We start from the raw sequence: 5,767 nt of genomic DNA on the forward strand, positions 1-5,767 counted from the left end.
ATTTCACAGAATACTTACTCATTGAATGGCATAGTGAGGTGCTTATTTATATCTCTTTATGATTGCAGCATGTTGTATCACAATTTATCTATGTGCTACTCTAGTGATGTGTTATTAAAGTAGTTTATTCCTCCTGCATGTGTGCAAAGGTGACGATGCGTGCACCGTGTTAGTACTTGGTTTATGCTATGATCATGATCTCTTGTAGATTATGGAGTTAACTATTGCTATGATATATTGATGTGATCTATTCCTCCTACATATGCATGAAGGTGACGAGTGTGCATGCTATGCTAGTACTTGGTTTAGTAGCGTTGATCTATCTTACACTAAAGGTTACTTAAACATGAGCATTATTGTGGAGCTTGTTAACTCCGGCATTGAGGGTTCGTGTAATCCTACGCAATGTGTTCATCATCCAACAAAAGTGTAGAGTATGCATTTATTTATTCTGTTATGTGATCAATGTTGAGAGTGTCCACTAGTGAAAGTGTAATCCCTAGGCCTTGTTCCTAAATACTGCTGAGTTACTACTGCTGCGTTACTACTGCTGCGTTACTACTGCTACATTACTACTGCTTGTTTACTGTTTTACTGCGTTACTACTGCTGCAATACCACCACCATCAACTACGCGCCAAGCACTTTTCTGGCACCGTTGCTACTGCTCATACTTATTCATACCACCTGTATTTCACTATCTCTTCGCCGAACTAGTGCACCTATTAGGTGTGTTGGGGACACAAGAGACTTCTTGCTTTGTGGTTGCAGGGTTGCATGAGAGGGATATCTTTGACCTCTTCCTCCCTGAGTTCGATAAACCTTGGGTATCCACTTAAGGGAAACTTGCTGCTATTCTACAAACCTCTGCTCTTGGAGGCCCAACACTGTCTACAAGAATAGAAGCTCCCGTAGACATCAGTATTAATCATAGAATTGCTTCTGCTTATCATCCTCAAAGTAGTGGTCAAGTAGAATTATCAAATAGAGAAATTAAATCTATTTTGCAAAAGACCGTTAATAAAACCAGAAAGAATTGGGCTAGTAAATTGAAGGATGCACTTTGGGCTTATAGAACTGCTTATAAAAACCCCATGGGAATGTCACCTTATAAAATGGTTTACGGAAAAGCTTGTCATTTACCTTTAGAGCTAGAACACAAAGCTTATAGGGCTGTTAGAGAATTAAATAAAGATCCTAAACTTGCCGGTGATAAGAGGTTGCTACAATTAAGTTCTCTAGATGAATGGAGAAGTGAAGCTTATGAAAATGCTAAACTCTTTAAAGAAAAAGTTAAAAAATGGCATGATAGGAGGATCATCAAAAGAGAGTTTAATATTGGGGATAAAGTCCTATTGTATCGGTCTCGTCTCGGATTCTTTGCAGGGAAATTACTCTCGAAATGGGAAGGACCATATGTTGTCGAGGAGGTGTATCGCTCAGGAGCAATCAAGATTAGCTCTCTCCAAGGCAATGCTACGCAAGTGGTGAATGGACAAAGACTCAAGCATTATATCTCGGGTGATTCTTATAATGTTGATGTTGATATTATTCAAGTGGAAACACCGGAAGCTTTCATCAAAGGACAAATTGACAGTCCGCCGTAACTCGACTTTGAATAGGTAACAAGTATCGGTAATGAAAAGTACGCAATTTACTTTCCGAACAATATTTTCGCTGTTTTTGGAAAATATGAGAAATTACGAGTTCGAAACGGAGTGGAAAGGACGCACGAGGGCGTGGCACCATAGGCCGGCGCGGCCTGACCTGGGCCCGCGCCGACCTATGGTCTGGCCGCCCCGTCGCCCCTTTCCGACTCTGGTTCGATCTGGTACTTTCCGTTTGTCGAGAAAATTTTTGCTATATAATCCCCCGGACTCCTGGAGGTCCGTATATCGTGTTCTCGACGTGTTTTGTTTCGAGTTGTTTCTGCCAGGATTTGCTTCGTATCTAGAGCCACCATGTCTTCGTCGGAAGCTCCGAAGGACAACTCCAGCAAGGATGTTGGCAACTTGTACATGGAGGAGCTGAAGATGCACCCCAAGGAGTTGCTGCTCGTTGAAGGAGAACTGCAGGTCAAGGATGTCCAGGGTCCTAAAGGAGAAGGCAGCCTGGAAGACAGGATGGAGAAGCTAGAACAAGAGGTTTTCAAGTACAAGAAGATGGCTGAGCGTGAGGTGGATATCTTCCACAGGATTGTGTCCGAACTCATTGCTGAACATGAGAAGGAAACTGGAAAGCTTTGGAGCGACATCCTCTCACTTCACGACACCACCAACAAGCTCCAAGCACAACTCTATGACGTTCAGAATCAAAACTGTGAGTATGAAAACAGGTTTAAATACATAAGCCGTGCTTGCCAGTTTCAGGATTCCCGAGACCAAGATGTCGTTTCTTGATGGAGAGCCTCTTCCTTGGAAGTCTGATGACGGGAATTCATCACCACCATCTCCTCAGGAGTAATTCATCATCGGTATTGGCATCCCCTTGGTTTGTTCCAAGCTTGGGGAGTGCCGCGGTATCACATTATCACTACCTTTTTACTTTTATTGTCAAGTAGTGTCATATCATGAATAGGGAAGTTATCGTATAAGATGGGTTGCGTTTGGAAGTATCTCTCCTTTAGTTGTCTATGTATCCCTTGGTGTGAGTTATCGATATGGAATATTAATGAGAAGTCTTATCATTTACATATTGCACATCTTATTTTAGTTTGCATTCTCTACTATATGATTCGTCTTGTTGTTAGTATAGGTATCACTTTGGGAGCATTGAATAAATCTATTTGGTTTTGGCAAACTTAGCATTGGTCAATAGCAACAACACTTTGAGGTTTAAATAGAAAAGAGAAATACATGTAGATGTTTCATTGTCTTTCTTGTTAGCTCATAGCTCATTATTCTGAAGTTAAAATTATTTGTGCTTACAAGGAAGATGCATGATTGTTTCTATCATATGTATATTGGTTTGTTTCCCTCGACTCTTATGCTTGCTAATTAACCTTGCTAGCCAAAGACCTGTACTGAGAGGGAATACTTCTCGTGCATCCAAACCTTCAACCAAACCTATGTCATTTGTGTCCACCATACCTACCTATTACATGGTATTTTCTGCCATTCCAAGTAAATACTTCATGTGCTACCTTTAAACAATTCAAAACTTAGTATCTCTTATTTGTGTCAATGTTTCATAGCTCATGAGGAAGTATGTGGTGTTTTATCTTTCAATCTTGTTGGGCAACTTCCACCAATGGACTAGTGGCTTCATCCGCTTATCCAATAATTTTGCAAAAAGAGTTGGCAATGGGATTCCCAGTCCCAAATTAATTAAACTAAATAGACACTCCTCCATGGTATGTGATTGATGGACGGCACCCGAAGGATTCGGTTAGCCATGGCTTGTGTAAGCAAAGGTTGGGGGAGTGTCATCATCATCATAAAGCTAAAATAAAAAGGCGCTCCTTCATGGTATGAGATTGTTGGCGGGCACCCGAGGATTCGGTTAGCCATGGTTTGTGAAAGAAAGGTTGGAAGGAGTGCCACACAAAATGAAAATATTATGGGAGCCGCTCTTAGGAGGTTGTCCGGCAAGGGGGTTAGAGTACCCGCTACCAGTCGTTGACAACAACAAACACCTCTCAAAATGTTACTTTTATTATCTCTATATGATTTCAAAACTGAAAGAGCTCTAGCACATGATTTAATCCCTGCTTCCCTCTGCGAAGGGCCTGTCTTTTGCTTTATGTTGAGTCAGTAAACCTATTTCCCTCCATCTCAAGCAGGCATTTGAGTAGTTGTGATCAAACCATTATATTGTGATTTGCTTCATCATGTCTTTTATTCTTCCTTGTTTAGTACAAGTTTTATCTGAATGAATATAGCTTTGCAAGTTATCAATGATCATGAGAGGACCATTATGATTGAGTATGCAAGTTGTGCATTATAAACTTTAACATGAGAGCGCTGCTCAATAAGATAAATATAATCTATTAATTGTTCTCTGACCAAGAACGAAGTTTGCCATCACCAATTATGATTTCTCATGCACCTTTACTTGTGATTACCTTATACTTGTTTCAATATGAGTTATAAGAGGTTGTTTACTATAATGTCCTGTGTGAATGAATATGATGCTTCTTGTCCGTATTCTATTTATCGACTCTTCACTCCATAAACATGTGGTCATGTCTATTGAGTTCGGTTTCGCTTGGGGACAAGCGAAGTCTAAGCTTGGGGGAGTTGATACGTCCAATTTGCATCACTATTTTATATCATAATTTGCTCGTTATTCATTGATATATTTCATATTGGGACACAATACTTATGTTATTTCATCTATTTTGCATGTTTCATCATTATTGGAGGATCAAGCACCGGAGCCGGGATTCTGCTTGGAAAAAGCACCGTCGGAAAGCAATATTTCGGAAGATCACCTGTGGAAGAAAATTATACCAAAAATCCTATTTTTCAAGATGACGAAGGAGGAGCCAGGAGGAGCCAGGGTGGGCCCACACCCTAGGGCGGCGCGGCCCAAGCCCTGGCCGCGCCGCCACGTGGTGTGGAGGGCCCACGACCCCTTTCGCCTCCTTTTCTTCGCCAAACCCTTCGTCCCGAAGACCTAAGCCAGAAGGGGTACCTCGCGAAGAGTTACAGCCGCCTCTGCGGGGCGGAGAACACCAGAGAGAAAAGAGCTCTCCGGCGGGCAGGAATCCGCCGGGGAAATTCCCTCCGGGAGGGGGAAATCGACGCCATCGTCACCGTCATCGAGCTGGACATCATCACCATCACCATCATCATCATCTCCACCATCATCACCGCCGTCATCACCGCTGGACACCGTCACCGCCGTAGCAATTTGGGTTTGATCTTGATTGTTTGATAGGGGAAACTCTCCCGGTATCGATCTCTACTTGTTGTTGATGCTATTGGGTGAAACCATTGAACCAAGTTTATGTTCAGATTGTTATTCATCATCATATCACCTCTGATCATGTTCCGTATGATGTCTCGTGAGTAGTTCGTTTAGTTCTTGAGGACATGGGTGAAGTCTAAATGTTAGTAGTGAACTATGGTTGAGTAATATTCAATGGTGTGATATTTAAGTTGTGGTGTTATTCTTCTAGTGGTGTCATGTGAACGTCGACTACATGACACTTCACCATTTATGGGCCTAGGGGAATGCATCTTGTATTCGTTTGCTAATTGCGGGGTTGCCGGAGTGACGAAACCTGAACCCCCGTTGGTATATCAATGCGGGAGGGATCGCAGGATCTCGAGTTTAAGGCTGTGGTTAGATTTATTCTTAATTACTTTCTTGTAGTTGCGGATGCTTGCAAGGGGTATAATCACAAGTATGTATTTAGTCCTAGGAAGGGCGGTACATTAGCATAGGTTCACCCACATAACACTTATCATAACAATGAAGATTATTTAGCCATATGTAGCGAAAGCACTAGACTAAAATCCCATGTGTCCTCGAGAACGTTTGGTCATTATAAGTAAACAAACCGGCTTGTCCTTTGTGCTAAAAAGGATTGGGCCACTCGCTGCAATTGTTACTCTCGCACTTTACATACTCGTACTTTATTCAACTGTTACATCAAAACCCCCGAATACTTGTCTGTGAGCATTTACAGTGAATCCTTCATCGAAACTGCTTGTCAACACCTTCTGCTCCTCGTTGGGATCGACATTCTTACTTATCGAAGATACTACGATACACCCCCTATACTTGTGGGTCATCAATCAACAGATACGAAGAAAAATCCT

The sequence above is a fragment of the Lolium rigidum genome, chromosome 2 (assembly GCF_022539505.1).
Source record: "Lolium rigidum isolate FL_2022 chromosome 2, APGP_CSIRO_Lrig_0.1, whole genome shotgun sequence".
Taxonomy (NCBI): domain Eukaryota; kingdom Viridiplantae; phylum Streptophyta; class Magnoliopsida; order Poales; family Poaceae; genus Lolium; species Lolium rigidum.